Source organism: Macaca mulatta, chromosome 1 (assembly GCF_049350105.2).
Source record: "Macaca mulatta isolate MMU2019108-1 chromosome 1, T2T-MMU8v2.0, whole genome shotgun sequence".
NCBI lineage: Eukaryota > Metazoa > Chordata > Mammalia > Primates > Cercopithecidae > Macaca > Macaca mulatta.
In genome coordinates, this window is record NC_133406.1 from 24299584 (window position 1) to 24310109 (window position 10526).

Here is a 10526-nt window from a genome sequence, read left to right on the forward strand (position 1 = left end):
AGGGCCACTCTGAAGGACTATTTTTAATGTTTTCCGTTTGTGGTCCCTGATCCCTACATGTGGCACAGCTCAGAGTGAACTCACACGTTTTAAGTGATGTAAACCTTTTCTTATGCTAAATTCTTCCCTTAACCAACTCAATTGGCTAAGGACAAAGGAAACTTACCCAGCCTCCAGTTCCTATCATTAGTTCATGGCTATCACTAGTGGAATGGGAAGCATGGGAAAGCATGGTCTTATCAAATTATAAGGATGCTGGAAGTTGAGGCCTTCGTCCAGGGACAAAACGAAAGCTCATAGTAGGTCATTGCCTCTGGAAGGAAAGTGGCACTGGTGCCCACTTAAAGTCAGATTGGACCGCAAAGGGGGACACCCCAGTGGATCCTCTGGACCTCAACCTTTCCAAAGGGGATGCCCTTGACAGATTTTCTGTGGTCTAGTACTAAACCGTTCTTAGAGTTTTCTCTCACAGTTGCAATACTGTTTGGCTCCAATATTGTTTGGAATCTGGAGTTTGCTGTTAAATGAGAAAGTGGAATGGAGTTGTACGCATTCAGGCTTTTGTGCTGCTGTTCTCAGCAGGGGGCCTGGTTAATGTGTGATGCTCTCCTTTGGTGCTGTTTGGCTCCAGTGTTCTTTGGAGTCTGGGGAGGTTTGTCCTTTAAAAATCAAACTGCCATGGAAACTGCTTTACCTGAAATTTTGGTTCACAGCCTTCCTTGCATAATCTATTGGGGCAAACAAAGTAAAACCAGCAAAATGGCACTGCTATCTCATGGCTAGGATTCCAAGGTAAAAGTTATTGAATCTTCATTCGTGTGTGTATATACATGTCTACATGTGTTTATTTATATGGATACTTATTGTTATATGTTGTGTCTACCAAATTGGCTTATAAGTAAGAGTGCTCATAAATTAAGTAAATTAAGCAATTTTCAAGTTCACATGACTTAAGTATAACTTTACTAAACAAGCTGATTTTAAAATTATTGGTAAAATAAAAATGGAAATGCTTTCAGAATTGTCAGCATACATTTTTGTCTGGATTTTATATTTGTCTCTGCTAGATATTTTAAGATATCAGGGTTTGGCAAAGAAGGTTATAAAACTACAAACCCAGCCAAAACAAAATGATCTTGGTTTGCATGCCTCTTTTTGACAAATGAGAATAATTTAATGTTTGCTAAATCTTCTGAGTTATTGGCAAAATTACCCATGTATTTAACTTTGAGACTGTTACTTGGGTTTAGGTGAGCACCTGATGTTCATTGGTATTAAAAACGTGGTTAACAAGGAAATAACTAATTTTAAATTCTAGTGTCTAATGTCTCAGTTTACAGAAGTAATCTAGATAAACTGCTAAAAGTAAAAGAATTGAGTACAGTGAATGGAACAAATATTTTAGGTAAATTTTTTGTGTAAATTAAAATCTTAAAATTATTTTTGATGCTCATTTAATATCTGGATCATTTCCAATTAAAAAAGAGTTATGATATGAGGAAATATGTTTCTAAAAATTGTGGAATTGTTCTTATCTATACATGCCCATATGTGACAGTTCAGGACTTCTGGCTTCTTATGGTTTCATTAAAGTTTTAGGTTACTAAGGATAAGAATTCTAGCTTATGCATAATTCTGTATACAAAATGTGTCAGAAAGTGTTGTGTTATTAGTGAGAAAAAGAATACTTTTGCCTAATTCAGAAGTTACCTAAAAGTTAGTTCAAATCACAGATTTGAAAAGGTTATTTTTGAACAATGTAGTAAGGAACCAGTAAGTAGGGGATGACAATGTGGAAAAGTTTAGATAATAAAATATTCTTTAAAACCTGATAGAGAATTGAATATATTTGCTTAATTAACATTTTCATAGTTAAGGGTTTTAGTCTTGATTAAAGTAAAATGAGAAATATTATAAAGAAATGCATTGGCAGTTTGGCAATCCTTTTTTTAAATGTAGTTAAGCATGAATCCAGATTTAGTGTGGAGCCAAATTTCACATACATGCTCGCATTACTTTACACTATGTTCATAGTTTTGTGTGGATAGTGCTGGCACCAGCATGCTTATTGGTCATGTGCCCAGAGTGAATTTCTTGATTGTACAAGATGTATGGTAATATTGGTAGGCTTAAGGCTATTGAATTGTGTATCAGGAATGAAACATTCACTCTGTGGATTTTTGGGATAACACTCTAACCTCCAGTGTAGATTGACTAGGAAAAGCTTAAGGTTGGTTTCCTGTTTGTTTTTGTTTTTAATTTTCATTCATTTGCTCTTTATTCTCCTTTGGTCTTTGCATATGTATGTATATATACAAAACCATGATTTTTTTTTTTAGGTTCTAATGGAAGGCTTTTATTTGGTTCTGTGAATAGTTATTTTGTCTCCTATGCATTTCTAGCAGGTCACCATTTGTTCTATTTATTAGGAATCCTTAGGCTACCTTTGTCAGGCCTGCAGGAATTAATGGAGCATGGAGCACACCAGCTTTTTAACTTTTTGGAGTTTAAGCTTCCTGATATGTTAGGTGTGTTGAGTATACTTTTGTAAATAGAATTTGAGTCATCTCTCTCTCTCTCTCTCTCTAATTTCTCCAAAATTTGTAAACTATTTGTGAACGTTCTTAATTCATAGTAATGTGTTTGTTTGCATACAGCCAAGCAAGGCTGCTAGGTCTGCTCAGGAGGAAAGAACCCAGAAATGCAACATGCTGGCAAAAGGGTAAAAATTTCTTACCATTCAGACTCTGGCCTCTCTCTCTCTCTGTGTAAACTTGTTAAATGAATGGTAAAAGTCACTGTTTACCTCCTCTATAAAATTTGTATTAATACAAAAAAGAATTCTGAGGCTAGTCTTAAACTGTAGTGAATCTGGTGTGCTTTGTGTGTCTTTCTGTATTATTCTGTCATACAGGGGGTACCTTAGGATGAAATGTGTACCTAGGACCCCATAGGTCCCCTGTTCAAGACAGCTCAGCAAACTTGTCAGTCATGTCCTTGGGGGCTTGACCTTGTAACCATGTGGCCATTCTTTCTCTTTTCACAATGGTGTCCCAGGTTTAGGGTTTAATTCCTGGCTTAGGGAATGAGTCCTTTGTCATCTGTCTGTCTGTGTTTTTATATGTGTTGTATATATAATATAAAAGAGGTTTAATTAATTGATTTAAAAATAAGAGCTTAAGTCAAATATTTTGTCAGAAAAGTAAAAAGTGTAATGTCTTTTAATTAGTTCATGTTACTTAAATAATCTTTGGGAAATAAGACAGTTTTAAAGATTATTGGTAAAATAAAAATATCTTCAAAATGCAAACATTTGGTCTAAATTATGCAGGTCAGATATTAGGTTTGTTAAATGCTTTAAGGTCATATACTGCTTCTTTGACTTTTAAAATTTGTTCAGTTTATTTGAGCAATTGATTCTAGATAAGACCTGGGGACATGTGAAATTAGCCACATCCCCTAACTATGCAAAGAAAGTTATAAAGAAAAGATATTTTATATAAGATAGGATCTTGTATGGTAAATTATTGTCCTAAAGTAAAATAACTGGATGTTTCAAATGGGAGATGTTTAGGACAAGCCAGAAAGTCCAAGCATGTTATAGATGGTCTGTGTAAGTTGTGAAATTATTTATAAAAGAGAATTTATACAAGAAATGTTGTACAATTTAAAGGAGATTAGGCCTCCTAAATGCTTCATAAAATGTCACTACTTGCCTGCTTTACAGCTGAGTAAGGCCTGGGACACATGGAGTTAGATACTGGAAAGAGATAGACCTTATCTGAACTTCTGTCTGGGTCCTAGGCTCCACACCTAGCACATAATTAAAATCCTGAACTTACCAAGGTTTTCACCCAAAGTAAAAGTCGCTAAGAGTTAACATTGTAACATGTAATTGAGATTACTGAAGAAACAGTTTTACATGAACAGTGTGTAAGCATAGTCAAATATGTTTTTGGTAAAAGATTATAAGATTGGGAATATGGATTTATTTTTTTGCCTAAATGGTTAAAGGATTGTTTTAAGTTAGGCTAAAGCTAAATGTTTGAACAAACTGTGGAAGGTTTGTAAAAAAAAAATAAAATCTCATGAAAAATTCTGTGTGTGAACATATTGACTAAATTTAAGGGGGCATTTGCTGGTTTTTCCATAAATTAAACATTGAAATAAAAGCACAAACAGGGTTTTCTTAAAGCATTGATGTGCTCTTTAACAAATATTTGCAAAGGGTTATAAAAGGTTTATGAGAATCTCACCTTGTGGTCAAACTGATTAAGATTGGAAAGATTTGTCTATAAAGTTTTATTTAAAAATTGGGGTTAACATTAATAGTATACTAATGCAAGAGTAAAATTTAGTTTTCTCTCTTAAACAAGATTTTCATGTAATATTAAAAGATAATGGCTGGGTGTGGTGGCTCACACCTGTCATCCCAACATTTTGGGAGGCCAAGGTGGGAGGATCAACTGAGGTCAGGAGTTTGAGACCAGCCTGGCCAACATGGTGAAATCCTCTCTCTACTATACCAAAATTAGCCAGGTGTGGTGGTACGTGCCTGCAATCCCAGCTACATGGGAATCTGAGGCAGGAGAATTGCTGGAACCTGGGAGGCAGAGGTTGCAGTGAGCCAAGATTGCGCCACTGTACTCCATATTGGGCAACAAGAGTGAGACTGTCTCAAAAAAAAAAAAGATAATTAAAGATTTTTGTTTGCCCTTTGAATAAAACTACTGAAATAAAGAAGGGAAAGACAAGAGACAGATTGTTTGGAAAGCCTTCCATCTATCAATGAGTAAAGGTTTTTGCCTTTAAAAAAAAAATTTTTGAGTCATTATTTGGCTAAATGAATGACTTGTAACCTGGAATTTTATTTCATAATATCAAGTGTTTTAAACCTTTAACATATTTGATAGGCTTCCCAAAATCAAAATTGTCTTTTTCTGACTTCTAACTTTGAGATGCTACAGAAGGCCCCTGAAGCTTCCAAAAGAGAGGTAAACAGAATTATTTGACATGTTGAGTTACATGAGAAGCACTGTCAAAAGTAGTTTTTAAAAACATTTAATCTTCAGGTTAGGTTTTAGTGAATGATATTAATATATGTTACAAAATTGTATAGAATTTCTAAAATTTTAATATGTCTGATTATATGCTATCAATCATAATTATGGATATCATGTTAAATTATTGTAAACCACAGAAATAACCAAATTTCCTTGTCAATTGTATTTTTAACTATTTAAAGTCATTTCTACAGTTAATTACTTAATACTGATGCAGTTTCTGAAAATTTCACAAGCACAAAAATCCTAGAAAATGGTGTCTTTGAGAAGGTTCAGTAAAGGAAGAAAAGAACCCTAAAAAGCACTCTTGAATACAAGTTTCTAATAACTTTTTAATCATATCATTTGAACTGGGTAAGAATTCCTGGAACCTTAATGAAAAGAGTAACTGGGTTATAAAGCTGCTAACCTAAGTAGAGCAAAAATTAATTAAATAACAAGAAAATACTTTGCCAGATTTTCATGCTAAATCAGCTGATACTTAAATTGTTTAGATACACAATTTGAATGAACTTCATGGTCTAAGAGTCAAATTACCTTTTTTAACCCATCAGTTACCAGTACTATGCACCTAATTTGGAGAAACGACTGGTATTCAAGAGGATGTAAGTCTAATGTTAATTAAGCATTGACTCATGAAGAACCATGTTGGCCACCTTGTCCTTCGTGAGTCCTTAAAGCTTTTATTATTAAAAGTTCTGCATTCTGTCACTCATTATGGAAAAGATAAAATGATACAAATTGAATATATTGGTGTGGTGACTTATAAATTGCTAAAATAGTTTATAACCAATGTTTCATCCCATATTCCTAGGAAAACAATTAAAGCTTCAGATACATGTGATCACCTGATGGACCACTCAAATATTTTATAAAGGGATTTTATTCAATTTTTACCTTCAATGCATGTTTTCTGGTTATATAAATGCTCTCCCACACAAGAGGGCTGATGTTATAACACTAAGTTATTATGCCACAGTGCATTTTCATCTGGTAAAGAAAGCTTTTTATGATTCACTGAAGACAATCAAGCCTTTCACAATCTAGAACCCAAAAATTGGATCTTCTGAGAACATCAGAGAAAGACTGTCCTTGCCATCCACATTGCAGCCAAAGTTTGGAAACTTGAACTTTGGGTTCATAATCTCACAACTGAGAAGTGTCCCTCCACACTCATGGAACTGTACACCCGTTGGAACCCTTAAGGTAAAACTAACCAGGGAAGTCCCTCCTCAGAAGAAAACATCCTTGATGTGAACAGCTTTTCCCAAGATCATGGATCAAGGCTTCTACTATCATGAGACACTTACCTATGAATATTTTTTCTTGTTTATGTTTCTATGAACAATAGAAATGAAAAAGAGATCTGTTGTGTGCATTTATGAGGTATATTTTTTATTTGTGAAGGATTTTGCAGGCAGCCTTATACATGGATAAACTTATACTTTGATAGATAAAAGATTAAGGTCCAGTATAAGTCAGAAACTTCAATGGTGCATATGTTGCTTCATAATCAGTTAGAAACAGAACATTGGTTCACCCCTCTTAACCCACATTATGGGTTAAAGAGAACATGGCCAGGAGGCCTTCACTCTTATAGAAGGGCATCATTTGTTAGGACCTTTTTCCATGGTTTGGAGTAAACAAGTCAATGATTAGAATGTATCCCTCATAATGGGCTCTATAGCAGATTCTACTGTAAAGGCTATGGTTACACAACAGACTTTAAAGTTCTTTTGAAAGTTATGCTAAATAATAGAACTGGCTAAACAGAAAAGTGTCTGGAGAAAACAGCAGATATTATAGAGATTCATTTGTAGCAGATTAACAAAGAGACTGCTTAGTTAAGCAAGTAGACTCTTTAGCTCATTCTTTGATCTCTTTGATTTCAGGATGTTTGGTTTATGGGGGCCCTGGGTAAGGAGCATACTATCTCCAAGAGGACAGTCATTATATAGTCATATTATAGTCATAATAATAGTCTCCCTGGCATGCTGTATTCTCCCAAAGGCTTTAAATGTTTGCATGCAGCCATCTCTAAGATGTCAAATGGTCTCTCTTCAACTGGAGTGACAAGAGCTGAAAGAAGTGTGAGACCATGAGAACACTGTAACCTATGAATGACATACTGAGACCAGAAACCCAAAATGATGGTAACTGAGAGTAGTGCTAAGGCTCTAAGTTTTGGTCATACTCTCCCTATATGAGGACCTGATCAAAAAGGGAGAATTAAATATATATATATATATATGGTAGGCCATTGTTTTGGACTGAGCTCATGCACTAGCCCCAACAGACCAAACCAAACCAAAATGGAGTTGCTTGTGCTAAGACTTTAAGGAAACACACAGCTCCTAGAACAGACCAGGTTTTCTTTTTCTTTTGCAAATCTCTATAATAAACATTCCTGATAGCATAGGTATCCACACCCTGAAATTCCATTAAATCTTTTAACCAAATTCATTTTATCTCATCTAGAGACCGTCAAGCTTCATATGATCATGCGACAGGGGTTCCAGCCAGTTCCAGGTAAAGACACCACCCCTGGCCATCATGGAGCTACCCTGCCTTCACTAGACAGAGCATGGCAAGAGTTCTGTGATCTCCAATAGGTAGTGACTATGCCCCAAGCCAGCATGAAGCAGTCACAGAAGAAAGAGCACCAGATCCGCCACCTCCCATAAAGATTTATGGAGATTACATCTTTCAGGGGGGAAATGAGGAAGGAGAATAGGGCCTGGAGACAGGGAACCTAAAGACTTCCTAGAATGAAATCAAATGGAAACACATCAGCTATTTCGGGAAATATCCTCTTTACTTACATAGGGCATATACCAAGTTACCAATGGAAATGTCTAGAGGGTATTTAAACCCCAGAAAATACAGTAACAGAGCTCTTGAGCCCCTATGCTCAGGCCCATTCCCACCCTATGGAATGTACTTTCATTTACAATAAATCTCTGTTTTTGTTGCTTTATTCTTTTCTTGCCTTTTTTGTGCATGTGGTACAATTCTTTGTCAAGATGTCAAGAACTTGGACATACTCTACTGGTGGCACTTCTTTATAATTTCTTACTGCTTAAAAGTCACATACTCCTTGTCACTAGGTTCTAACTTCCCTTAAATGTTTCCACAGATAGCATCTTTAATGTTAAGAAACCTCAACTTTTCCACGTGAGATATTTTTCAGATTCTGTATTCCAATGGGTCCACCGACACCAGCCAGTTTGAAAATCCTCTCTGAGGAACTGACTCAGTGCAAGAATGCAGTTTCTATATCTTTATGATTTCCTCCGCCATTCCCCAACCAATCACCTCCTTTGCCCTCTACCCATTGAAATTATCTTAAAAACTCCAGTTCAAAACCCCTCAGGGTGGCAGATTTGAGGTTTCCTCTCATATCCTCATTTGGCTTCCCTATGATTATTAAACTCTTTCTCTGCTTCAACCCCTGCTATTTCAGTGTAATGGTATGTTATTGTGCAATGGGTAATCGAACCTGGTGATCTTATAACAGCTGGCATACGTCTTGGAGTTCAAAGGCTAAACAGCCTGGAGTTTGGATGTGCAAGGGCAGAAGAAATGTGTTCCAGCACCAGGAGAATGAGCGAGAGGAAACTGTCTTTCCTCTTCTGTTCTATTCAGGCCCCCAACTGATTAGATGGTGCCCACCCACATTGAGAACAGATCTTCCCCACTCAAACCCCAACTCACTAATCAATCTCCTGGAGAGACACCATTACATGTGCACCAAAAAATAATGCTTTGCCAGTTCTCTAGGTCTTCTTTAATCCAGTCAAGTTGACACCTGAAACTAACCATCACAAAGGTCAAAAATTAAAAGTTTATTGTATTAAAATTATATATCATATATATTTTAAATTGTCAATAGGCAAGTTAAAAATCACGTATTAAACATCTCATTTACCTTTACCTTAAAAAACTTATGTATAAATGTAGAAGGATTAATAGTATTCAAAATTCACTACTTCCTAACCACCATAGTAATAATTTATTCAGGCAAGAATCAAAGTCGAGGAATGAAAGTACAATAAAGAATGATATATTCCCGAAGTAAATGTATTGTTTCAAAGTATTTCTCCACAAAATACTTACCAGTTACAAAGGGAGAAATGGTAACTCTACAGTGGGGAATCTTTGTAGATATGAAAGCAACCTAGTTATCAAATTAATATGTGATAATAATAGAACCAATTGGTATGTTTTGCCTCCTGATGTGATATGCTCAAAAATAATCTAAAATTATTTTGATGGTATTTCCAAGTATGCATAATCTGAATCTAATCACGCTAAACATCAGGGAACTCAAATGGAGGGACAATATACACATAACTACACAGTGTTCTTTAAAAATGGAAAGGTCATAAAAGGGAAAGACTAAGGAATTGTTCCAGAGTAAAGGAACAGATTAAAGGCAATTGTTAAAGACAATGAGTCATCCCTTTAAAAAGGACTAATAAAAATTTAAAATATTAGCAAACTGCTTAAGAAGAGAAAGCACAAATAGCTAACATGAAGAATGAAAAATTGGACTTAAATCAGAAAAAGACAAAACACTTTACAAAAGAAGATATCCAAAATGGTACTTAACATCATTAGTCAGCAGGTATACGCAAATTAAAGCCAAATAAAATACTATTACACATCCTGAATGGCTATTATGGAAAAATGAAAAATGACAAGTGCTGATGAAAATATAGAACAATGAGAACTCCCATATACTGCCACTGGGAAGATAAATTGATACAGCCACTTTGAAAAACTGGCAGTATTTCTAAACATGGAGAAATATATACTTGCAAATCAGAAATTTTACTCATAGGCATATAGCCAAAAGAAGTATATAAATCACATATTGACCAAAGACATGTAGTAGAATGTTCAGAGAAATTTTTCATAACATTTGTCATTTAAAAATTCAATGTAGAACAAATAATAAAATTGTCACGTAGTCACATACTGCCAATACTATACTACAGCAATAATAATTGATGATCTACAATTACACACACACAAAACAAAATGTTGAATGAAAGAAGCGTGAAACAAAATTAAATTTTGGGGCCCCAAACTCATTTAGCTAAAAGGAAGAGTCAAGCTAGGAGCTGGGTTATGCAAACCTGCATCCCGCTTTTGCTTCCTAAATAAGACAACTACAAGATGAAAGGCTACACACCTCCCCCATATTTTGCTCAAAATGAAATTCCTAGCGAGCTGTTAAAATTTCACCAAGGCAATGCAAATCGACAGCTTATCTTTATAGGTGCAGTCACCCATGGGCCACCAAAATAAATTCTTATCTGATTGTTCCCCTGCCCCATTATGTCTATATCTTTTTTTTTTTTTTAATTGAGACAGAGTCTTGCTCTGTCACCCAGGCTGGAGTGCAGTGGTGCAATCTTGGCTCACTGCATCCTCCACCTCTGGGTCAAGCAGTTCTCC

At 35.4% G+C, this 10526-nt stretch overlaps 1 long non-coding RNA gene across 1 annotated transcript; it reads left to right on the forward strand.

Annotated features, from left to right (window-relative positions):
• Positions 1-637: 637 nt before the first annotated feature.
• Positions 638-8040, forward strand: LOC106994921 (uncharacterized). Its single transcript, XR_001441612.3, has 3 exons — positions 638-792; positions 5878-6269; positions 7542-8040. It is a non-coding gene; the product is annotated as an uncharacterized LOC106994921 (long non-coding RNA).
• Positions 8041-10526: the final 2486 nt, after the last annotated feature.